The sequence below is a fragment of the Sinohyriopsis cumingii genome, unplaced genomic scaffold, assembly GCF_028554795.1.
Source record: "Sinohyriopsis cumingii isolate HCF-2022 unplaced genomic scaffold, ASM2855479v2 utg002479l, whole genome shotgun sequence".
Lineage (NCBI taxonomy): Eukaryota > Metazoa > Mollusca > Bivalvia > Unionida > Unionidae > Sinohyriopsis > Sinohyriopsis cumingii.
This window is the reverse complement of record NW_028316224.1, coordinates 229,712-255,660: the sequence shown is the minus strand read 5'-3', so window position 1 is coordinate 255,660 and position 25,949 is coordinate 229,712. Positions and strand designations below refer to the sequence as shown.

General features: G+C 33.5%; 9 non-coding genes across 9 annotated transcripts; 2 read left to right on the top strand and 7 right to left on the bottom strand.

Moving 5' to 3' along the window:
* Nucleotides 1-1,970: 1,970 nt before the first annotated feature.
* Nucleotides 1,971-2,089, bottom strand: LOC149770396 (5S ribosomal RNA). The gene has a single exon (XR_016418785.1). It is a non-coding gene; the product is annotated as a 5S ribosomal RNA (ribosomal RNA).
* A 903-nt stretch (nucleotides 2,090-2,992) lies between these two features.
* LOC149770395 (5S ribosomal RNA) lies at nucleotides 2,993-3,111 on the bottom strand. The gene has a single exon (XR_016418819.1). It is a non-coding gene; the product is annotated as a 5S ribosomal RNA (ribosomal RNA).
* Nucleotides 3,112-6,589: 3,478 nt separating this feature from the next.
* Nucleotides 6,590-6,708, bottom strand: LOC149770394 (5S ribosomal RNA). The gene has a single exon (XR_016418499.1). It is a non-coding gene; the product is annotated as a 5S ribosomal RNA (ribosomal RNA).
* Nucleotides 6,709-11,959: 5,251 nt separating this feature from the next.
* LOC149770393 (5S ribosomal RNA) lies at nucleotides 11,960-12,078 on the bottom strand. Its single transcript, XR_016418498.1, has one exon. It is a non-coding gene; the product is annotated as a 5S ribosomal RNA (ribosomal RNA).
* A 900-nt stretch (nucleotides 12,079-12,978) lies between these two features.
* Nucleotides 12,979-13,097, bottom strand: LOC149770392 (5S ribosomal RNA). The gene has a single exon (XR_016418889.1). It is a non-coding gene; the product is annotated as a 5S ribosomal RNA (ribosomal RNA).
* A 3,448-nt stretch (nucleotides 13,098-16,545) lies between these two features.
* On the bottom strand, nucleotides 16,546-16,664 carry LOC149770391 (5S ribosomal RNA). Its single transcript, XR_016418497.1, has one exon. It is a non-coding gene; the product is annotated as a 5S ribosomal RNA (ribosomal RNA).
* A 900-nt stretch (nucleotides 16,665-17,564) lies between these two features.
* Nucleotides 17,565-17,683, bottom strand: LOC149770390 (5S ribosomal RNA). The gene has a single exon (XR_016418873.1). It is a non-coding gene; the product is annotated as a 5S ribosomal RNA (ribosomal RNA).
* A 3,879-nt stretch (nucleotides 17,684-21,562) lies between these two features.
* LOC149770389 (5S ribosomal RNA) lies at nucleotides 21,563-21,681 on the top strand. Its single transcript, XR_016418684.1, has one exon. It is a non-coding gene; the product is annotated as a 5S ribosomal RNA (ribosomal RNA).
* A 900-nt stretch (nucleotides 21,682-22,581) lies between these two features.
* LOC149770388 (5S ribosomal RNA) lies at nucleotides 22,582-22,700 on the top strand. Its single transcript, XR_016418915.1, has one exon. It is a non-coding gene; the product is annotated as a 5S ribosomal RNA (ribosomal RNA).
* The last annotated feature ends 3,249 nt before the right edge of the window (nucleotides 22,701-25,949 follow it).

Genomic DNA, 25,949 nt, shown 5'->3' with positions numbered 1-25,949 from the left:
AAATATATATAAGGAGTTTGCAAATTTTATAAAAGTCAGCTTGCCTAGCAAGTAGTAGGTCAATATGATACAATGTAGAATTTAAGAAAATGTCATTATATGTATTGAAACGTTTGTTTCCTTTGTATCTGTTGATATCTAAAATCCATATCCCAATAATTAAAATTATCCAAGACTATATGTAAATAATACACGTATGTATGTATGTATGTACACACACAAACGTATATATATATATATATATATATATATATATATATATATATATATATATATATATATATATCACAAAAGACACACACATATCTTAAAACACCCTCAGCCACCCAGGATATATATATGATCCGTTTTTACGAGATAAACTTATTAATTCAGTATGGTATAATTATCGAGTAAGATCAGTAGAGTTTTTGCCCTTGTTTGCAATCGTTATAGGATAACGCGTTAAAAATAAAATTACACAGAAGTACAATTAATGTTAATAGCTGATAAAGTTATGCGAACTTTGTTGCATACTCTCTCTCTCTCTCTCTCTCTCTCTCTCTCGTGTGTCAGTATGATAAAGCAAGAAGAAAAAGGAAGAACAGTAAAGAACATATATAAAAAGGTTTATTGAAACAGCGTCTCATCATGGTGTGGGCACCACGATGCATAGGGATAAATAAAAAAGCGAGTATTCCATTACTTTTCACTTCATTTGATATGCATCCATATGACACAGAATGCTCTCGGTGAGTACAGGGAATCAGATAAACGTCACTGTGCGGGACTAGGTATAAAACATTTATTGTAGTTTTAATTGTAAATTTTTCGGGCATTTAAGTAGAAATTAAATGATTTCAGTTCTAGTGAGAACAACATTTCGACTGTAAAACATAATTTGTTGTCTTGATGCGTTTTCAAGACTCTTGGGCTGATTAGTCACACATCTCTTCAACGTTTCCGATGTACAAATGTTTGTGTGCAGTATAATATTAGTAACTAAAGTGTATACTGATTCAAAGTTCTAATCCAAAAGAAGCAAAACTGGCCTCAGATACTCATATTTGTCACTCATCCATTTTCTGACCCAGATAAGGGGAGAATTCCATGTTGAAATTGACTTAAAATGCAGATTCAGGACATTATTGTTGTTGTTATTATTATTGTTATTATTCCTCTTTCTGTCCTATCATTTGGTTAAAATAAGCGACACCGGCCTATAAGCTAACTTTAAAAATAGGGTCTTATCAGATTTGCAAAGGATCTCTTCTTGCAACTTGTAGAAGTTAACGTTGTGGAAATACAGAAAGTGGAAGCATGGAATATCTATCTAAACTTACTGTAATCAAAACAGAATTTTATAACCCAATTTATTTAGCCAATGGCCCATATTTACAGTATTCGCTACAGGATGCCAATTTTCCCACTGGCAGACTGAGGCCCTGCTGTAAAAGAAATCAATCAATCAATAAATTAATATAAAAAATTCTCACAATTCATACATTCCATATTTATCAATCAATTAGTGAATAAGAAATACCACAAATAAGTACCCAAAATGAAAGACATTGATCGCATATTTTGCAACTCTGCGCTAGAGACTACACCAGGAATATATGAGAAGAAACTTGAAGGAAGTATTTCGACGTGAAAGGAGGCAGCTTGTTGTGGTAGTAAAAGTAGAGGAAACTGGATAAATTGAACCGAATTTGTTAATAAGAAATACTGGTCATCTATGATCGCATATTCCAGTAGTAAGGATCGAAACCAAGAGCAGAGAAGTGCAAAGCAACATTTGCTATATTCAGGTCCTATACTTGATTTTTTTAGGATCCGAATTATTGAAGAAAGTTAAGAAAAAAGAGAAAATGAAAGTCGAGAAATTGCTCTATTTATTATTTATATTGAATAAAGTAAATTTAGTTACAATAAAAGAAAGAAAGAAAAACTTCAACTGTTTTTAGTTATAAAAGAAAAAAAAAAATTAGAGTCTACAGCACCCGATATTCCCAGGCGGTCACCCATCCAAGTACTAACCGGGCCCGACGTTGCTTAACTTCGGTGATCGGACGAGAACCGGTGCTTTCAACGTGGTATGGCCGTAGACACAAGTGTGTGTAAATTTAAGACTTATATTCGCTTCTCTCTTCACCGTTTCCGATGTACAGACGTTTACGTTTATGTGCCGTGTAAAATTAGTAATTAAAGTGTACTTATTAAAACTTATATAGATAAACTGCCTTCATACATTATTCAAATTTGTAATTCAGGCATTTTCGGACTCGGACATTAGTTGCTTAACCGGAGGTTTACACCTTCAAATGGACTTAAATAACAATGCATTTAAACGAAGATTCAGTTCATTTTTGTTGTTTTTGGGCATTATGATTATTATTATTATTATTTATCTTGTATCAACTGACTAATTCAATAGGTAAATAATCGACATCAGCCTATGAGCTACCTTTAAAGACGGACTCGAATCTGATTTGAAACGGATATCGTCTTGCAGCTCGGAAACGTTAAAGTTGTGGAAACACAGAAAGTGCAAGGAAGTGGAAGCAGGGAACATCCATCCAAACTTACTGTAATCAAAACAGAGATTTATACACCAATTTATTTTGTCAATGGCCCATATTCGAAGTATTCGCTAAGGGATGCCAAGTTTCACACTGATAGACTGGTGTCCTGCTAAAAACAGGTAAATAAATTAAAATAATTAAAAATAATACATTCCAAATATATCTATCAATTATTGAATAAGAAATACCACAGACAAGTATCCAAAATGAAAGACATCGATTGCATACGTTGCAATTATTCGCTATAGGCTGAATCCGGAATATCAGAAGAAATTTGGAGGATCTGGACGGCATACGAGGCGGCCCATTTCGATCCTGGAGGTAGAGGAAACTGAAAAATTTGCACCAGATTTGTGAACAAGAAATATTGGCCATATATGATCGCATATCCTCACAGTGAGGATGGAACCAAAAAAAAATTTAAAAAATGCCTACAGCACCCGGTATTCCCAGGCGGTCACCCATCCAAGTACTAACCGGGCCCGACCTTGCTTAACTTCGGTGATCGGACGAGAACCGGTGTTTTCAACGTGGTATGGCCGTAGACATTTGTATGTACAAATTTAAGACTAATATAGGTTGTCTCTTCGTCGTTACAAAGATATATTACACACACACGCACACACACACACACACACACACACATATATATATATATATATATATATTAGAGACAGGGGAGAGCTCTGCTTACGACAATACATCCCTTCAGTTTCAATCTGTAAAGAAGCAAGAGCTTATTTGATCGCCGATGTCACTGACATGTAGGTTGCCATATTTGTGCAGTCATTTGAATAGTAATACAATGGCGAGTTCCGTGTCAAATTTCATCAAGGTTGTCGTTTTCTTTCGTCAGTCAGCTTCATTAACGACAAATGATGTTATACTCGGAATTATTTCTGAGAAAATAAATCGTATTTCTCTCGATTTCATGCAGGTATATCTCGATGAAAGGTCGGTCAAGTTTGCATGGCAGGCTAGTAAGCACAGGGGCTCGCATCGTTGCTCACAATTGAACTGACAGTCATACATTTTATACTATATGTACGACTGATAGTTTCATTGTAAGCAATGATACGAGCCCCCTGTGGCTAGTAAGCAGCCTATGCCGATACCGCATGGTGTCGGCGATTTCCAACGTTTTGATAAGCAAAACAAATATGTCCATACACCCCAATACTAATGTCCAAATATCAAAAATCGCTATTTTGGGACTATTATGAATTCATTCAAGGACATTCTAAATTACATCATCGCCACACGTCAAGATTGTTATTACATCAGCACATTCAAAATTGGACTTCATTCAGAAAACCACTGGCATTCATTTGGAACACTACCCTTTTGGACTTGTCATATAACTTTTCATGGACTATTTGTGATTTCATTTATAATGCTGAAAAGTATTTAAATTTTCACTTTGTATTCTTTATAAAAATAAATTAAGTCGGTTGGTTTAGATTGGCTAAGATAGCATTAAGGTGTTTTTGTTTATATGAGCCAATATCACATTATTCTTTTCTTGGTTTAGATGGGCTAAGTTCACATTATGGTACATTGGTTTAGATGGGCTAAGTTCACATTAAGGTGTTTGGCTAAGTTTCCATTAAGATATTTGGTTTAGATTGGCTAAGTTTGCATTAAAGTGTATTGGCTTATATTGGCAAATTTCACATAGGAATTTGATTTAGATGGCCTAAGTTCACATTATGGTGTTCTGGCAAAAGACTGCTTGGTTTTGTTAGGCAATGAGGGTAGTCTTGCTCAAGGGTACAATAGGGCAACCAGCTTGATAGAAATCTATCATGTTAACCATTGGACAGATGTACATTTTATCAGTGTAATTTAGAGTCTGTTTAAACCATTCCGAATCCCCCATCTCTCTCTCTCTCTCACATATATATATATATATATATATATATATATATATATATATATATATATATATATATATATGAAAGAAATAATATTTGCAATCTTTCTGCACTGTACTGATTTTCTGGTTGAATACTAAAAGTAAGTTTAAATATATATAAGGAGTTTGCAAATTTTATAAAAGTCAGCTTGCCTAGCAAGTAGTAGGTCAATATGATACAATGTAGAATTTAAGAAAATGTCATTATATGTATTGAAACGTTTGTTTCCTTTGTATCTGTTGATATCTAAAATCCATATCCCAATAATTAAAATTATCCAAGACTATATGTAAATAATACACGTATGTATGTATGTATGTACACACACAAACGTATATATATATATATATATATATATTTATATATATATATATATATATATATATATATATATATATATATATATATATATATATATATATATATATATATATCACAAAAGACACACACATATCTTAAAACACCCTCAGCCACCCAGGATATATATATGATCCGTTTTTACGAGATAAACTTATTAATTCAGTATGGTATAATTATCGAATAAGATCAGTAGAGTTTTTGCCCTTGTTTGCAATCGTTATAGGATAACGCGTTAAAAATAAAATTACACAGAAGTACAATTAATGTTAATAGCTGATAAAGTTATGCGAACTTTGTTGCATACTCTCTCTCTCTCTCTCTCTCTCGTGTGTCAGTATGATAAAGCAAGAAGATAAAGGAAGAACAGTAAAGAACATATATAAAAAGGTTTATTGAAACAGCGTCTCATCATGGTGTGGGCACCACGATGCATAGGGATAAATAAAAAAGCGAGTATTCCATTACTTTTCACTTCATTTGATATGCATCCATATGACACAGAATGCTCTCGGTGAGTACAGGGAATCAGATAAACGTCACTGTGCGGGACTAGGTATAAAACATTTATTGTAGTTTTAATTGTAAATTTTTCGGGCATTTAAGTAGAAATTAAATGATTTCAGTTCTAGTGAGAACAACATTTCGACTGTAAAACATAATTTGTTGTCTTGATGCGTTTTCAAGACTCTTGGGCTGATTAGTCACACATCTCTTCAACGTTTCCGATGTACAAATGTTTGTGTGCAGTATAATATTAGTAACTAAAGTGTATACTGATTCAAAGTTCTAATCCAAAAGAAGCAAAACTGGCCTCAGATACTCATATTTGTCACTCATCCATTTTCTGACCCAGATAAGGGGAGAATTCCATGTTGAAATTGACTTAAAATGCAGATTCAGGACATTATTGTTGTTGTTATTATTATTATTATTATTCCTCTTTCTGTCCTATCATTTGGTTAAAATAAGCGACACCGGCCTATAAGCTAACTTTAAAAATAGGGTCTTATCAGATTTGCAAAGGATCTCTTCTTGCAACTTGTAGAAGTTAACGTTGTGGAAATACAGAAAGTGGAAGCATGGAATATCTATCTAAACTTACTGTAATCAAAACAGAATTTTATAACCCAATTTATTTAGCCAATGGCCCATATTTACAGTATTCGCTACAGGATGCCAATTTTCCCACTGGCAGACTGAGGCCCTGCTGTAAAAGAAATCAATCAATCAATAAATTAATATAAAAAATTCTCACAATTCATACATTCCATATTTATCAATCAATTAGTGAATAAGAAATACCACAAATAAGTACCCAAAATGAAAGACATTGATCGCATATTTTGCAACTCTGCGCTAGAGACTACACCAGGAATATATGAGAAGAAACTTGAAGGAAGTATTTCGACGTGAAAGGAGGCAGCTTGTTGTGGTAGTAAAAGTAGAGGAAACTGGATAAATTGAACCGAATTTGTTAATAAGAAATACTGGTCATCTATGATCGCATATTCCAGTAGTAAGGATCGAAACCAAGAGCAGAGAAGTGCAAAGCAACATTTGCTATATTCAGGTCCTATACTTGATTTTTTTAGGATCCGAATTATTGAAGAAAGTTAAGGAAAAAGAGAAAATGAAAGTCGAGAAATTGCTCTATTTATTATTTATATTGAAAAAGTAAATTTAGTTACAATAAAAGAAAGAAAGAAAAACTTCAACTGTTTTTAGTTATAAAAGAAAAAAAAAAATTAGAGTCTACAGCACCCGGTATTCCCAGGCGGTCACCCATCCAAGTACTAACCGGGCCCGACGTTGCTTAACTTCGGTGATCGGACGAGAACCGGTGCTTTCAACGTGGTATGGCCGTAGACACAAGTGTGTGTAAATTTAAGACTTATATTCGCTTCTCTCTTCACCGTTTCCGATGTACAGACGTTTACGTTTATGTGCCGTGTAAAATTAGTAATTAAAGTGTACTTATTAAAACTTATATAGATAAACTGCCTTCATACATTATTCAAATTTGTAATTCAGGCATTTTCGGACTCGGACATTAGTTGCTTAACCGGGGGTTTACACCTTCAAATGGACTTAAATAACAATGCATTTAAACGAAGATTCAGTTCATTTTTGTTGTTTTTGGGCATTATTATTATTATTATTATTATTTATCTTGTATCAACTGACTAATTCAATAGGTAAATAATCGACATCAGCCTATGAGCTACCTTTAAAGACGGACTCGAATCTGATTTGAAACGGATATCGTCTTGCAGCTCGGAAACGTTAAAGTTGTGGAAACACAGAAAGTGCAAGGAAGTGGAAGCAGGGAACATCCATCCAAACTTACTGTAATCAAAACAGAGATTTATACACCAGTTTATTTTCTCAATGGCCCATATTCGAAGTATTCGCTAAGGGATGCCAAGTTTCACACTGATAGACTGGTGCCCTGCTAAAAACAGGTAAATAAATTAAAATAATTAAAAATAATACATTCCAAATATATCTATCAATTATTGAATAAGAAATACCACAGACAAGTATCCAAAATGAAAGACATCGATTGCATACGTTGCAATTATTCGCTATAGGCTGAATCCGGAATATCAGAAGAAATTTGGAGGATCTGGACGGCATACGAGGCAGCCCATTTCGATCCTGGAGGTAGAGGAAACTGAAAAATTTGCACCAGATTTGTGAACAAGAAATATTGGCCATATATGATCGCATATCCTCACAGTGAGGATGGAACCAAAAAAAAATTTAAAAAATGCCTACAGCACCCGGTATTCCCAGGCGGTCACCCATCCAAGTACTAACCGGGCCCGACGTTGCTTAACTTCGGTGATCGGACGAGAACCGGTTTTTTTTTTTTTTTTTCTTTCTTTATTTAAAAAACGCTTTGTACAGTATATAAGTTAAAAATATACAGTCAGTATGTACATAGTAGTTTGTAATGCTATATTACAAAATAATGGTTCTACAATAGTATTTTGTAATGCTATATTACAAAACAATGATTCTACAATAGTATTTTGTTAAGCTATATTACAGAACAATGATTCTAAAATTTTATTTTGTAATGCTATAGTACAAAACAATGATTCTACAAAGTAATAAACACTTTATCCTCTTCTATTCTCATTAAAGGATTATCTTTTACAAAATACTTCGTAATCAAAGTCTGATTTTTGTCTTTGTAATGTTGATACGCATATAATATATATTTTCTAGTCAAATATTGGAACAATCTTTCTATGTCTATTTGTTTCCCTAATAAAGACATAATGCTTCTTCTTTTGTAAATGCACAATCGAGCAATGCTCAGAATGTAGTTCAAAAAATAACTATTTACTGATTTTGTTTCTTTGTTATATCCTATCATGAGCATTTGTTCAAAAGAAGTGCTATTGAGAACACCAACTCTACAATTTTTAAAAAGAATCTCAACTATATATACAATATAATTCTTAAAAGAGCTTAATTCAGGACATTTCAAAAACATGTGAAATAAATCTTCTGTTTCCAACTGGCACACTGGACATAAGTCATTATGGACGAGAACCGGTGTTTTCAACGTGGTATGGCCGTAGACATTTGTATGTACAAATTTAAGACTAATATAGGTTGTCTCTTCGTCGTTACAAAGATATATTACACACACACGCACACACACACACACACACACACACACACATATATATATATATTAGAGACAGGGGAGAGCTCTGCTTACGACAATACATCCCTTCAGTTTCAATCTGTAAAGAAGCAAGAGCTTATTTGATCGCCGATGTCACTGACATGTAGGTTGCCATATTTGTGCAGTCATTTGAATAGTAATACAATGGCGAGTTCCGTGTCAAATTTCATCAAGGTTGTCGTTTTCTTTCGTCAGTCAGCTTCATTAACGACAAATGATGTTATACTCGGAATTATTTCTGAGAAAATAAATCGTATTTCTCTCGATTTCATGCAGGTATATCTCGATGAAAGGTCGGTCAAGTTTGCATGGCAGGCTAGTAAGCACAGGGGCTCGCATCGTTGCTCACAATTGAACTGACAGTCATACATTTTATACTATATGTACGACTGATAGTTTCATTGTAAGCAATGATACGAGCCCCCTGTGGCTAGTAAGCAGCCTATGCCGATACCGCATGGTGTCGGCGATTTCCAACGTTTTGATAAGCAAAACAAATATGTCCATACACCCCAATACTAATGTCCAAATATCAAAAATCGCTATTTTGGGACTATTATGAATTCATTCAAGGACATTCTAAATTACATCATCGCCACACGTCAAGATTGTTATTACATCAGCACATTCAAAATTGGACTTCATTCAGAAAACCACTGGCATTCATTTGGAACACTACCTTTTTGGACTTGTCATATAACTTTTCATGCACTATTTGTGATTTCATTTATAATGCTGAAAAGTATTTAAATTTTCACTTTGTATTCTTTATAAAAATAAATTAAGTCGGTTGGTTTAGATTGGCTAAGATAGCATTAAGGTGTTTTTGTTTATATGAGCCAATATCACATTATTCTTTTCTTGGTTTAGATGGGCTAAGTTCACATTATGGTACATTGGTTTAGATGGGCTAAGTTCACATTAAGGTGTTTGGCTAAGTTTCCATTAAGATATTTGGTTTAGATTGGCTAAGTTTGCATTAAAGTGTATTGGCTTATATTGGCAAATTTCACATAGGAATTTGATTTAGATGGCCTAAGTTCACATTATGGTGTTCTGGCAAAAGACTGCTTGGTTTTGTTAGGCAATGAGGGTAGTCTTGCTCAAGGGTACAATAGGGCAACCAGCTTGATAGAAATCTATCATGTTAACCATTGGACTGATGTACATTTTATCAGTGTAATTTAGAGTCTGTTTAAACCATTCCGAATCCCCATCTCTCTCTCTCTCTCTCTCACATATATATATATATATATATATATATATATATATATATATATATATATATATATATATATATATATATATATATATATATATATATATATATATGAAAGAAATAATATTTTCAATCTTTCTGCACTGTACTGATTTTCTGGTTGAATACTAAAAGTAAGTTTAAATATATATAAGGAGTTTGCAAATTTTATAAAAGTCAGCTTGCCTAGCAAGTAGTAGGTCAATATGATACAATGTAGAATTTAAGAAAATGTCATTATATGTATTGAAACGTTTGTTTCCTTTGTATCTGTTGATATCTAAAATCCATATCCCAATAATTAAAATTATCCAAGACTATATGTAAATAATACACGTATGTATGTATGTATGTACACACACAAACGTATATATATATATATATATTTATATATATATATATATATATATATATATATATATATATATATATATATATATATATATATATATATATATATATATATATATATATATCACAAAAGACACACACATATCTTAAAACACCCTCAGCCACCCAGGATATATATATGATCCGTTTTTACGAGATAAACTTATTAATTCAGTATGGTATAATTATCGAATAAGATCAGTAGAGTTTTTGCCCTTGTTTGCAATCGTTATAGGATAACGCGTTAAAAATAAAATTACACAGAAGTACAATTAATGTTAATAGCTGATAAAGTTATGCGAACTTTGTTGCATACTCTCTCTCTCTCTCTCTCTCTCTCTCTCGTGTGTCAGTATGATAAAGCAAGAAGAAAAAGGAAGAACAGTAAAGAACATATATAAAAAGGTTTATTGAAACAGCGTCTCATCATGGTGTGGGCACCACGATGCATAGGGATAAATAAAAAAGCGAGTATTCCATTACTTTTCACTTCATTTGATATGCATCCATATGACACAGAATGCTCTCGGTGAGTACAGGGAATCAGATAAACGTCACTGTGCGGGACTAGGTATAAAACATTTATTGTAGTTTTAATTGTAAATTTTTCGGGCATTTAAGTAGAAATTAAATGATTTCAGTTCTAGTGAGAACAACATTTCGACTGTAAAACATAATTTGTTGTCTTGATGCGTTTTCAAGACTCTTGGGCTGATTAGTCACACATCTCTTCAACGTTTCCGATGTACAAATGTTTGTGTGCAGTATAATATTAGTAACTAAAGTGTATACTGATTCAAAGTTCTAATCCAAAAGAAGCAAAACTGGCCTCAGATACTCATATTTGTCACTCATCCATTTTCTGACCCAGATAAGGGGAGAATTCCATGTTGAAATTGACTTAAAATGCAGATTCAGGACATTATTGTTGTTGTTATTATTATTATTATTATTCCTCTTTCTGTCCTATCATTTGGTTAAAATAAGCGACACCGGCCTATAAGCTAACTTTAAAAATAGGGTCTTATCAGATTTGCAAAGGATCTCTTCTTGCAACTTGTAGAAGTTAACGTTGTGGAAATACAGAAAGTGGAAGCATGGAATATCTATCTAAACTTACTGTAATCAAAACAGAATTTTATAACCCAATTTATTTAGCCAATGGCCCATATTTACAGTATTCGCTACAGGATGCCAATTTTCCCACTGGCAGACTGAGGCCCTGCTGTAAAAGAAATCAATCAATCAATAAATTAATATAAAAAATTCTCACAATTCATACATTCCATATTTATCAATCAATTAGTGAATAAGAAATACCACAAATAAGTACCCAAAATGAAAGACATTGATCGCATATTTTGCAACTCTGCGCTAGAGACTACACCAGGAATATATGAGAAGAAACTTGAAGGAAGTATTTCGACGTGAAAGGAGGCAGCTTGTTGTGGTAGTAAAAGTAGAGGAAACTGGATAAATTGAACCGAATTTGTTAATAAGAAATACTGGTCATCTATGATCGCATATTCCAGTAGTAAGGATCGAAACCAAGAGCAGAGAAGTGCAAAGCAACATTTGCTATATTCAGGTCCTATACTTGATTTTTTTAGGATCCGAATTATTGAAGAAAGTTAAGGAAAAAGAGAAAATGAAAGTCGAGAAATTGCTCTATTTATTATTTATATTGAATAAAGTAAATTTAGTTACAATAAAAGAAAGAAAGAAAAACTTCAACTGTTTTTAGTTATAAAAGAAAAAAAAAAATTAGAGTCTACAGCACCCGGTATTCCCAGGCGGTCACCCATCCAAGTACTAACCGGGCCCGACGTTGCTTAACTTCGGTGATCGGACGAGAACCGGTGCTTTCAACGTGGTATGGCCGTAGACACAAGTGTGTGTAAATTTAAGACTTATATTCGCTTCTCTCTTCACCGTTTCCGATGTACAGACGTTTACGTTTATGTGCCGTGTAAAATTAGTAATTAAAGTGTACTTATTAAAACTTATATAGATAAACTGCCTTCATACATTATTCAAATTTGTAATTCAGGCATTTTCGGACTCGGACATTAGTTGCTTAACCGGAGGTTTACACCTTCAAATGGACTTAAATAACAATGCATTTAAACGAAGATTCAGTTCATTTTTGTTGTTTTTGGGCATTATTATTATTATTATTATTTATCTTGTATCAACTGACTAATTCAATAGGTAAATAATCGACATCAGCCTATGAGCTACCTTTAAAGACGGACTCGAATCTGATTTGAAACGGATATCGTCTTGCAGCTCGGAAACGTTAAAGTTGTGGAAACACAGAAAGTGCAAGGAAGTGGAAGCAGGGAACATCCATCCAAACTTACTGTAATCAAAACAGAGATTTATACACCAGTTTATTTTCTCAATGGCCCATATTCGAAGTATTCGCTAAGGGATGCCAAGTTTCACACTGATAGACTGGTGCCCTGCTAAAAACAGGTAAATAAATTAAAATAATTAAAAATAATACATTCCAAATATATCTATCAATTATTGAATAAGAAATACCACAGACAAGTATCCAAAATGAAAGACATCGATTGCATACGTTGCAATTATTCGCTATAGGCTGAATCCGGAATATCAGAAGAAATTTGGAGGATCTGGACGGCATACGAGGCAGCCCATTTCGATCCTGGAGGTAGAGGAAACTGAAAAATTTGCACCAGATTTGTGAACAAGAAATATTGGCCATATATGATCGCATATCCTCACAGTGAGGATGGAACCAAAAAAAAATTTAAAAAATGCCTACAGCACCCGGTATTCCCAGGCGGTCACCCATCCAAGTACTAACCGGGCCCGACGTTGCTTACCTTCGGTGATCGGACGAGAACCGGTGTTTTCAACGTGGTATGGCCGTAGATATTTGTATGTACAAATTTAAGACTAATATAGGTTGTCTCTTCGTCGTTACAAAGATATATTACACACACACGCACACACACACACACACACACACACACACACACACATATATATATATATATTAGAGACAGGGGAGAGCTCTGCTTACGACAATACATCCCTTCAGTTTCAATCTGTAAAGAAGCAAGAGCTTATTTGATCGCCGATGTCACTGACATGTAGGTTGCCATATTTGTGCAGTCATTTGAATAGTAATACAATGGCGAGTTCCGTGTCAAATTTCATCAAGGTTGTCGTTTTCTTTCGTCAGTCAGCTTCATTAACGACAAATGATGTTATACTCGGAATTATTTCTGAGAAAATAAATCGTATTTCTCTCGATTTCATGCAGGTATATCTCGATGAAAGGTCGGTCAAGTTTGCATGGCAGGCTAGTAAGCACAGGGGCTCGCATCGTTGCTCACAATTGAACTGACAGTCATACATTTTATACTATATGTACGACTGATAGTTTCATTGTAAGCAATGATACGAGCCCCCTGTGGCTAGTAAGCAGCCTATGCCGATACCGCATGGTGTCGGCGATTTCCAACGTTTTGATAAGCAAAACAAATATGTCCATACACCCCAATACTAATGTCCAAATATCAAAAATCGCTATTTTGGGACTATTATGAATTCATTCAAGGACATTCTAAATTACATCATCGCCACACGTCAAGATTGTTATTACATCAGCACATTCAAAATTGGACTTCATTCAGAAAACCACTGGCATTCATTTGGAACACTACCCTTTTGGACTTGTCATATAACTTTTCATGGACTATTTGTGATTTCATTTATAATGCTGAAAAGTATTTAAATTTTCACTTTGTATTCTTTATAAAAATAAATTAAGTCGGTTGGTTTAGATTGGCTAAGATAGCATTAAGGTGTTTTTGTTTATATGAGCCAATATCACATTATTCTTTTCTTGGTTTAGATGGGCTAAGTTCACATTATGGTACATTGGTTTAGATGGGCTAAGTTCACATTAAGGTGTTTGGCTAAGTTTCCATTAAGATATTTGGTTTAGATTGGCTAAGTTTGCATTAAAGTGTATTGGCTTATATTGGCAAATTTCACATAGGAATTTGATTTAGATGGCCTAAGTTCACATTATGGTGTTCTGGCAAAAGACTGCTTGGTTTTGTTAGGCAATGAGGGTAGTCTTGCTCAAGGGTACAATAGGGCAACCAGCTTGATAGAAATCTATCATGTTAACCATTGGACTGATGTACATTTTATCAGTGTAATTTAGAGTCTGTTTAAACCATTCCGATTCCCCCATCTCTCTCTCTCTCTCACATATATATATATATATATATATATATATATATATATATATATATATATATATATATATATATATGAAAGAAATAATATTTTCAATCTTTCTGCACTGTACTGATTTTCTGGTTGAATACTAAAAGTAAGTTTAAATATATATAAGGAGTTTGCAACTTTTATAAAAGTCAGCTTGCCTAGCAAGTAGTAGGTCAATATGATACAATGTAGAATTTAAGAAAATGTCATTATATGTATTGAAACGTTTGTTTCCTTTGTATCTGTTGATATCTAAAATCCATATCCCAATAATTAAAATTATCCAAGACTATATGTAAATAATACACGTATGTATGTATGTATGTACACACACAAACGTATATATATATATATATATATATATATATATATATATATATATATATATATCACAAAAGACACACACATATCTTAAAACACCCTCAGCCACCCAGGATATATATATGATCCGTTTTTACGAGATAAACTTATTAATTCAGTATGGTATAATTATCGAGTAAGATCAGTAGAGTTTTTGCCCTTGTTTGCAATCGTTATAGGATAACGCGTTAAAAATAAAATTACACAGAAGTACAATTAATGTTAATAGCTGATAAAGTTATGCGAACTTTGTTGCATACTCTCTCTCTCTCTCTCTCTCTCTCTCTCTCTCTCGTGTGTCAGTATGATAAAGCAAGAAGAAAAAGGAAGAACAGTAAAGAACATATATAAAAAGGTTTATTGAAACAGCGTCTCATCATGGTGTGGGCACCACGATGCATAGGGATAAATAAAAAAGCGAGTATTCCATTACTTTTCACTTCATTTGATATGCATCCATATGACACAGAATGCTCTCGGTGAGTACAGGGAATCAGATAAACGTCACTGTGCGGGACTAGGTATAAAACATTTATTGTAGTTTTAATTGTAAATTTTTCGGGCATTTAAGTAGAAATTAAATGATTTCAGTTCTAGTGAGAACAACATTTCGACTGTAAAACATAATTTGTTGTCTTGATGCGTTTTCAAGACTCTTGGGCTGATTAGTCACACATCTCTTCAACGTTTCCGATGTACAAATGTTTGTGTGCAGTATAATATTAGTAACTAAAGTGTATACTGATTCAAAGTTCTAATCCAAAAGAAGCAAAACTGGCCTCAGATACTCATATTTGTCACTCATCCATTTTCTGACCCAGATAAGGGGAGAATTCCATGTTGAAATTGACTTAAAATGCAGATTCAGGACATTTTTGTTGTTGTTATTATTATTATTATTATTCCTCTTTCTGTCCTATCATTTGGTTAAAATAAGCGACACCGGCCTATAAGCTAACTTTAAAAATAGGGTCTTATCAGATGTGCAAAGGATCTCTTCTTGCAACTTGTAGAAGTTAACGTTGTGGAAATACAGAAAGTGGAAGCATGGAATATCTATCTAAACTTACTGTAATCAAAACAGAATTTTATAACCCAATTTATTTAGCCAATGGCCCATATTTACAGTATTCGCTACAGGATGCCAATTTTCCCACTGGCAGACTGAGGCCCTGCTGTAAAAGAAATCAATCAATCAATAAATTAATATAAAAAATTCTCACAATTCATACATTCCATATTTATCAATCAATTAGTGAATAAGAAATACCACAAATAAGTACCCAAAATGAAAGACATTGATCGCATATTTTGCAACTCTGCGCTAGAGACTACACCAGGAATATATGAGAAGAAACTTGAAGGAAGTATTTCGACGTGAAAGGAGGCAGCTTGTTGTGGTAGTAAAAGTAGAGGAAACTGGATAAATTGAACCGAATTTGTTAATAAGAAATACTGGTCATCTATGATCGCATATTCCAGTAGTAAGGATCGAAACCAAGAGCAGAGAAGTGCAAAGCAACATTTGCTATATTCAGGTCCTATACTTGATTTTTTTAGGATCCGAATTATTGAAGAAAGTTAAGGAAAAAGAGAAAATGAAAGTCGAGAAATTGCTCTATTTATTATTTATATTGAATAAAGTAAATTTAGTTACAATAAAAGAAAGAAAGAAAAACTTCAACTGTTTTTAGTTATAAAAGAAAAAAAAAAAATTAGAGTCTACAGCACCCGGTATTCCCAGGCGGTCACCCATCCAAGTACTAACCGGGCCCGACGTTGCTTAACTTCGGTGATCGGACGAGAACCGGTGCTTTCAACGTGGTATGGCCGTAGACACAAGTGTGTGTAAATTTAAGACTTATATTCGCTTCTCTCTTCACCGTTTCCGATGTACAGACGTTTACGTTTATGTGCCGTGTAAAATTAGTAATTAAAGTGTACTTATTAAAACTTATATAGATAAACTGCCTTCATACATTATTCAAATTTGTAATTCAGGCATTTTCGGACTCGGACATTAGTTGCTTAACCGGAGGTTTACACCTTCAAATGGACTTAAATAACAATGCATTTAAACGAAGATTCAGTTCATTTTTGTTGTTTTTGGGCATTATTATTATTATTATTATTTATCTTGTATCAACTGACTAATTCAATAGGTAAATAATCGACATCAGCCTATGAGCTACCTTTAAAGACGGACTCGAATCTGATTTGAAACGGATATCGTCTTGCAGCTCGGAAACGTTAAAGTTGTGGAAACACAGAAAGTGCAAGGAAGTGGAAGCAGGGAACATCCATCCAAACTTACTGTAATCAAAACAGAGATTTATACACCAATTTATTTTGTCAATGGCCCATATTCGAAGTATTCGCTAAGGGATGCCAAGTTTCACACTGATAGACTGGTGCCCTGCTAAAAACAGGTAAATAAATTAAAATAATTAAAAATAATACATTCCAAATATATCTATCAATTATTGAATAAGAAATACCACAGACAAGTATCCAAAATGAAAGACATCGATTGCATACGTTGCAATTATTCGCTATAGGCTGAATCCGGAATATCAGAAGAAATTTGGAGGATCTGGACGGCATACGAGGCGGCCCATTTCGATCCTGGAGGTAGAGGAAACTGAAAAATTTGCACCAGATTTGTGAACAAGAAATATTGGCCATATATGATCGCATATCCTCACAGTGAGGATGGAACCAAAAAAAAATTTAAAAAATGCCTACAGCACCCGGAATTCCCAGGCGGTCACCCATCCAAGTACTAACCGGGCCCGACCTTGCTTAACTTCGGTGATCGGACGAGAACCGGTGTTTTCAACGTGGTATGGCCGTAGACATTTGTATGTACAAATTTAAGACTAATATAGGTTGTCTCTTCGTCGTTACAAAGATATATTACACACACACGCACACACACACACACACACACACACACACACACACACATATATATATATATATATTAGAGACAGGGGAGAGCTCTGCTTACGACAATACATCCCTTCAGTTTCAATCTGTAAAGAAGCAAGAGCTTATTTGATCGCCGATGTCACTGACATGTAGGTTGCCATATTTGTGCAGTCATTTGAATAGTAATACAATGGCGAGTTCCGTGTCAAATTTCATCAAGGTTGTCGTTTTCTTTCGTCAGTCAGCTTCATTAACGACAAATGATGTTATACTCGGAATTATTTCTGAGAAAATAAATCGTATTTCTCTCGATTTCATGCAGGTATATCTCGATGAAAGGTCGGTCAAGTTTGCATGGCAGGCTAGTAAGCACAGGGGCTCGCATCGTTGCTCACAATTGAACTGACAGTCATACATTTTATACTATATGTACGACTGATAGTTTCATTGTAAGCAATGATACGAGCCCCCTGTGGCTAGTAAGCAGCCTATGCCGATACCGCATGGTGTCGGCGATTTCCAACGTTTTGATAAGCAAAACAAATATGTCCATACACCCCAATACTAATGTCCAAATATCAAAAATCGCTATTTTGGGACTATTATGAATTCATTCAAGGACATTCTAAATTACATCATCGCCACACGTCAAGATTGTTATTACATCAGCACATTCAAAATTGGACTTCATTCAGAAAACCACTGGCATTCATTTGGAACACTACCCTTTTGGACTTGTCATATAACTTTTCATGGACTATTTGTGATTTCATTTATAATGCTGAAAAGTATTTAAATTTTCACTTTGTATTCTTTATAAAAATAAATTAAGTCGGTTGGTTTAGATTGGCTAAGATAGCATTAAGGTGTTTTTGTTTATATGAGCCAATATCACATTATTCTTTTCTTGGTTTAGATGGGCTAAGTTCACATTATGGTACATTGGTTTAGATGGGCTAAGTTCACATTAAGGTGTTTGGCTAAGTTTCCATTAAGATATTTGGTTTAGATTGGCTAAGTTTGCATTAAAGTGTATTGGCTTATATTGGCAAATTTCACATAGGAATTTGATTTAGATGGCCTAAGTTCACATTATGGTGTTCTGGCAAAAGACTGCTTGGTTTTGTTAGGCAATGAGGGTAGTCTTGCTCAAGGGTACAATAGGGCAACCAGCTTGATAGAAATCTATCATGTTAACCATTGGACTGATGTACATTTTATCAGTGTAATTTAGAGTCTGTTTAAACCATTCCGAATCCCCCCATCTCTCTCTCTCTCTCTCTCTCTCTCACATATATATATATATATATATATATATATATATATATATATATATATATATATATATATATATATATATGAAAGAAATAATATTTTCAATCTTTCTGCACTGTACTGATTTTCTGGTTGAATACTAAAAGTAAGTTTAAATATATATAAGGAGTTTGCAAATTTTATAAAAGTCAGCTTGCCTAGCAAGTAGTAGGTCAATATGATACAATGTAGAATTTAAGAAAATGTCATTATATGTATTGAAACGTTTGTTTCCTTTGTATCTGTTGATATCTAAAATCCATATCCCAATAATTAAAATTATCCAAGACTATATGTAAATAATACACGTATGTATGTATGTATGTACACACACAAACGTATATATATTCTTCCTTTTTCTTCTTGCTTTATCATACTGACACACGAGAGAGAGAGAGAGAGAGAGAGTATACAACAAAGTTCGCATAACTTTATCAGCTATTAACATTAATTGTACTTCTGTGTAATTTTATTTTTAACGCGTTTTCCTATAACGATTGCAAACAAGGGCAAAAACTCTACTGATCTTACTCGATAATTATACCATACTGAATTAATAAGTTTATCTCGTAAAAACGGATCATATATATATCCTGGGTGGCTGAGGGTGTTTTAAGATATGTGTGTGTCTTTTGTGATATATATATATATATATATATATATATATATATATATATATATATATATATATATATATATATATATATATATATATACGTTTGTGTGTGTACATACATACGTACATACGTGTATTATTTACATATAGTCTTGGATAATTTTAATTATTGGGATATGGATTTTAGATATCAACAGATACAAAGGAAACAAACGTTTCAATACATATAATGACATTTTCTTAAATTCTACATTGTATCATATTGACCTACTACTTGCTAGGCAAGCTGACTTTTATAAAATTTGCAAACTCCTTATAGATATTTAAACTTACTTTTAGTATTCAACCAGAAAATCAGTACAGTGCAGAAAGATTGAAAATATTATTTCTTTCATATATATATATATATATGTATGTACGTATATATATATATATATATATATATATATATATATATATATATATATATATATATATATATATATATATATATATATATATATATATATATATGTGTGTGTGAGAGAGAGAGAGAGAGAGATGGGGGGATTCGGAATGGTTTAAACAGACTCTAAATTACACTGATAAAATGTACATCAGTCCAATGGTTAACATGATAGATTTCTATCAAGCTGGTTGCCCTATTGTACCCTTGAGCAAGACTACCCTCATTGCCTAACAAAACCAAGCAGTCTTTTGCCAGAACACCATAATGTGAACTTAGGCCATCTAAATCAAATTCCTATGTGAAATTTGCCAATATAAGCCAATACACTTTAATGCAAACTTAGCCAATCTAAACCAAATATCTTAATGGAAACTTAGCCAAACACCTTAATGTGAACTTAGCCCATCTAAACCAATGTACCATAATGTGAACTTAGCCCATCTAAACCAAGAAAAGAATAATGTGATATTGGCTCATATAAACAAAAACACCTTAATGCTATCTTAGCCAATCTAAACCAACCGACTTAATTTATTTTTATAAAGAATACAAAGTGAAAATTTAAATACTTTTCAGCATTATAAATGAAATCACAAATAGTCCATGAAAAGTTATATGACAAGTCCAAAAGGGTAGTGTTCCAAATGAATGCCAGTGGTTTTCTGAATGAAGTCCAATTTTGAATGTGCTGATGTAATAACAATCTTGACGTGTGGCGATGATGTAATTTAGAATGTCCTTGAATGAATTCATAATAGTCCCAAAATAGCGATTTTTGATATTTGGACATTAGTATTGGGGTGTATGGACATATTTGTTTTGCTTATCAAAACGTTGGAAATCGCCGACACCATGCGGTATCGGCATAGGCTGCTTACTAGCCACAGGGGGCTCGTATCATTGCTTACAATGAAACTATCAGTCGTACATATAGTATAAAATGTATGACTGTCAGTTCAATTGTGAGCAACGATGCGAGCCCCTGTGCTTACTAGCCTGCCATGCAAACTTGACCGACCTTTCATCGAGATATACCTGCATGAAATCGAGAGAAATACGATTTATTTTCTCAGAAATAATTCCGAGTATAACATCATTTGTCGTTAATGAAGCTGACTGACGAAAGAAAACGACAACCTTGATGAAATTTGACACGGAACTCGCCATTGTATTACTATTCAAATGACTGCACAAATATGGCAACCTACATGTCAGTGACATCGGCGATCAAATAAGCTCTTGCTTCTTTACAGATTGAAACTGAAGGGATGTATTGTCGTAAGCAGAGCTCTCCCCTGTCTCTAATATATATATATATATGTGTGTGTGTGTGTGTGTGTGTGTGTGTGTGTGTGCGTGTGTGTGTAATATATCTTTGTAACGACGAAGAGACAACCTATATTAGTCTTAAATTTGTACATACAAATGTCTACGGCCATACCACGTTGAAAACACCGGTTCTCGTCCGATCACCGAAGTTAAGCAACGTCGGGCCCGGTTAGTACTTGGATGGGTGACCGCCTGGGAATACCGGGTGCTGTAGGCATTTTTTAAACTTTTTTTTGGTTCCATCCTCACTATGAGGATATGCGATCATATATGGCCAATATTTCTTGTTCACAAATCTGGTGCAAATTTTTCAGTTTCCTCTACCTCCAGGATCGAAATGGGCTGCCTCGTGTGCCGTCCAGATCCTCCAAATTTCTTCTGATATTCCGGATTCAGCCTATAGCGAATAATTGCAACGTATGCAATCGATGTCTTTCATTTTGGATACTTGTCTGTGGTATTTCTTATTCAATAATTGATAGATATATTTGGAATGTATTATTTTTAATTATTTTAATTTATTTACCTGTTTTTAGCAGGGCACCAGTATATCAGTGTGAAACTTGGCATCCCTTAGCGAATACTTCGAATATGGGCCATTGACAAAATAAATTGGTGTATAAATCTCTGTTTTGATTACAGTAAGTTTGGATGGATGTTCCCTGCTTCCACTTCCTTGCACTTTCTGTGTTTCCACAACTTTAACGTTTCCGAGCTGCAAGACGATATCCGTTTCAAATCAGATTCGAGTCCGTCTTTAAAGGTAGCTCATAGGCTGATGTCGATTATTTACCTATTGAATTAGTCAGTTGATACAAGATAAATAATAATAATAATAATAATGCCCAAAAACAACAAAAATGAACTGAATCTTCGTTTAAATGCATTGTTATTTAAGTCCATTTGAAGGTGTAAACCTCCGGTTAAGCAACTAATGTCCGAGTCCGAAAATGCCTGAATTACAAATTTGAATAATGTATGAAGGCAGTTTATCTATATAAGTTTTAATAAGTACACTTTAATTACTAATTTTACACGGCACATAAACGTAAACGTCTGTACATCGGAAACGGTGAAGAGAGAAGCGAATATAAGTCTTAAATTTACACACACTTGTGTCTACGGCCATACCACGTTGAAAGCACCGGTTCTCGTCCGATCACCGAAGTTAAGCAACGTCGGGCCCGGTTAGTACTTGGATGGGTGACCGCCTGGGAATACCGGGTGCTGTAGACTCTAATTTTTTTTTTTCTTTTATAACTAAAAACAGTTGAAGTTTTTCTTTCTTTCTTTTATTGTAACTAAATTTACTTTATTCAATATAAATAATAAATAGAGCAATTTCTCGACTTTCATTTTCTCTTTTTCCTTAACTTTCTTCAATAATTCGGATCCTAAAAAAATCAAGTATAGGACCTGAATATAGCAAATGTTGCTTTGCACTTCTCTGCTCTTGGTTTCGATCCTTACTACTGGAATATGCGATCATAGATGACCAGTATTTCTTATTAACAAATTCGGTTCAATTTATCCAGTTTCCTCTACTTTTACTACCACAACAAGCTGCCTCCTTTCACGTCGAAATACTTCCTTCAAGTTTCTTCTCATATATTCCTGGTGTAGTCTCTAGCGCAGAGTTGCAAAATATGCGATCAATGTCTTTCATTTTGGGTACTTATTTGTGGTATTTCTTATTCACTAATTGATTGATAAATATGGAATGTATGAATTGTGAGAATTTTTTATATTAATTTATTGATTGATTGATTTCTTTTACAGCAGGGCCTCAGTCTGCCAGTGGGAAAATTGGCATCCTGTAGCGAATACTGTAAATATGGGCCATTGGCTAAATAAATTGGGTTATAAAATTCTGTTTTGATTACAATAAGTTTAGATAGATATTCCATGCTTCCACTTTCTGTATTTCCACAACGTTAACTTCTACAAGTTGCAAGAAGAGATCCTTTGCAAATCTCATAAGACCCTATTTTTAAAGTTAGCTTATAGGCCGGTGTCGCTTATTTTAACCAAATGATAGGACAGAAAGAGGAATAATAATAATAATAATAACAACAACAAAAATGTCCTGAATCTGCATTTTAAGTCAATTTCAACATGGAATTCTCCCCTTATCTGGGTCAGAAATGGATGAGTGACAAATATGAGTATCTGAGGCCAGTTTTGCTTCTTTTGGATTAGAACTCTGAATCAGTATACACTTTAGTTACTAATATTATACTGCACACAAACATTTGTACATCGGAAACGTTGAAGAGATGTGTGACTAATCAGCCCAAGAGTCTTGAAAACGCATCAAGACAACAAATTATGTTTTACAGTCGAAATGTTGTTCTCACTAGAACTGAAATCATTTAATTTCTACTTAAATGCCCGAAAAATTTACAATTAAAACTACAATAAATGTTTTATACCTAGTCCCGCACAGTGACGTTTATCTGATTCCCTGTACTCACCGAGAGCATTCTGTGTCATATGGATGCATATCAAATGAAGTGAAAAGTAATGGAATACTCGCTTTTTTATTTATCCCTATGCATCGTGGTGCCCACACCATGATGAGACGCTGTTTCAATAAACCTTTTTATATATGTTCTTTACTGTTCTTCCTTTTTCTTCTTGCTTTATCATACTGACACACGAGAGAGAGAGAGAGAGAGAGAGAGAGAGAGAGAGGATGCAACAAAGTTCGCATAACTTTACCAGCTATTAACATTAATTGTACTTCTGTGTAATTTTATTTTTAACGCGTTATCCTATAACGATTGCAAACAAGGGCAAAAACTCTACTGATCTTACTCGATAATTATACCATACTGAATTAATAAGTTTATCTCGTAAAAACGGATCATATATATATCCTGGGTGGCTGAGGGTGTTTTAAGATATGTGTGTGTCTTTTGTGATATCTATATATATATATATATATATATATATATATATATATATATATATATATATATATATATATATATATATATATATATACGTTTGTGTGTGTACATACATACATACATACGTGTATTATTTACATATAGTCTTGGATAATTTTAATTATTGGGATATGGATTTTAGATATCAACAGATACAAAGGAAACAAACGTTTCAATACATATAATGACATTTTCTTAAATTCTACATTGTATCATATTGACCTACTACTTGCTAGGCAAGCTGACTTTTATAAAATTTGCAAACTCCTTATATATATTTAAACTTACTTTTAGTATTCAACCAGAAAATCAGTACAGTGCAGAAAGATTGAAAATATTATTTCTTTCATATATATATGTATATATATATATATATATATATATATATATATATATATATATATATATATATATATATATATAGATAGATATATATATATTTATATATATATATATATATATATATATATATATATATATATATATATATATATATATATATATATATATATATATATGTGAGAGAGAGAGAGAGAGAGAGAGAGAGAGAGATGGGGGGATTCGGAATGGTTTAAACAGACTCTAAATTACACTGATAAAATGTACATCAGTCCAATGGTTAACATGATAGATTTCTATCAAGCTGGTTGCCCTATTGTACCCTTGAGCAAGACTACCCTCATTGCCTAACAAAACCAAGCAGTCTTTTGCCAGAACACCATAATGTGAACTTAGGCCATCTAAATCAAATTCCTATGTGAAATTTGCCAATATAAGCCAATACACTTTAATGCAAACTTAGCCAATCTAAACCAAATATCTTAATGGAAACTTAGCCAAACACCTTAATGTGAACTTAGCCCATCTAAACCAATGTACCATAATGTGAACTTAGCCCATCTAAACCAAGAAAAGAATAATGTGATATTGGCTCATATAAACAAAAACACCTTAATGCTATCTTAGCCAATCTAAACCAACCGACTTAATTTATTTTTATAAAGAATACAAAGTGAAAATTTAAATACTTTTCAGCATTATAAATGAAATCACAAATAGTCCATGAAAAGTTATATGACAAGTCCAAAAGGGTAGTGTTCCAAATGAATGCCAGTGGTTTTCTGAATGAAGTCCAATTTTGAATGTGCTGATGTAATAACAATCTTGACGTGTGGCGATGATGTAATTTAGAATGTCCTTGAATGAATTCATAATAGTCCCAAAATAGCGATTTTTGATATTTGGACATTAGTATTGGGGTGTATGGACATATTTGTTTTGCTTATCAAAACGTTGGAAATCGCCGACACCATGCGGTATCGGCATAGGCTGCTTACTAGCCACAGGGGGCTCGTATCATTGCTTACAATGAAACTATCAGTCGTACATATAGTATAAAATGTATGACTGTCAGTTCAATTGTGAGCAACGATGCGAGCCCCTGTGCTTACTAGCCTGCCATGCAAACTTGACCGACCTTTCATCGAGATATACCTGCATGAAATCGAGAGAAATACGATTTATTTTCTCAGAA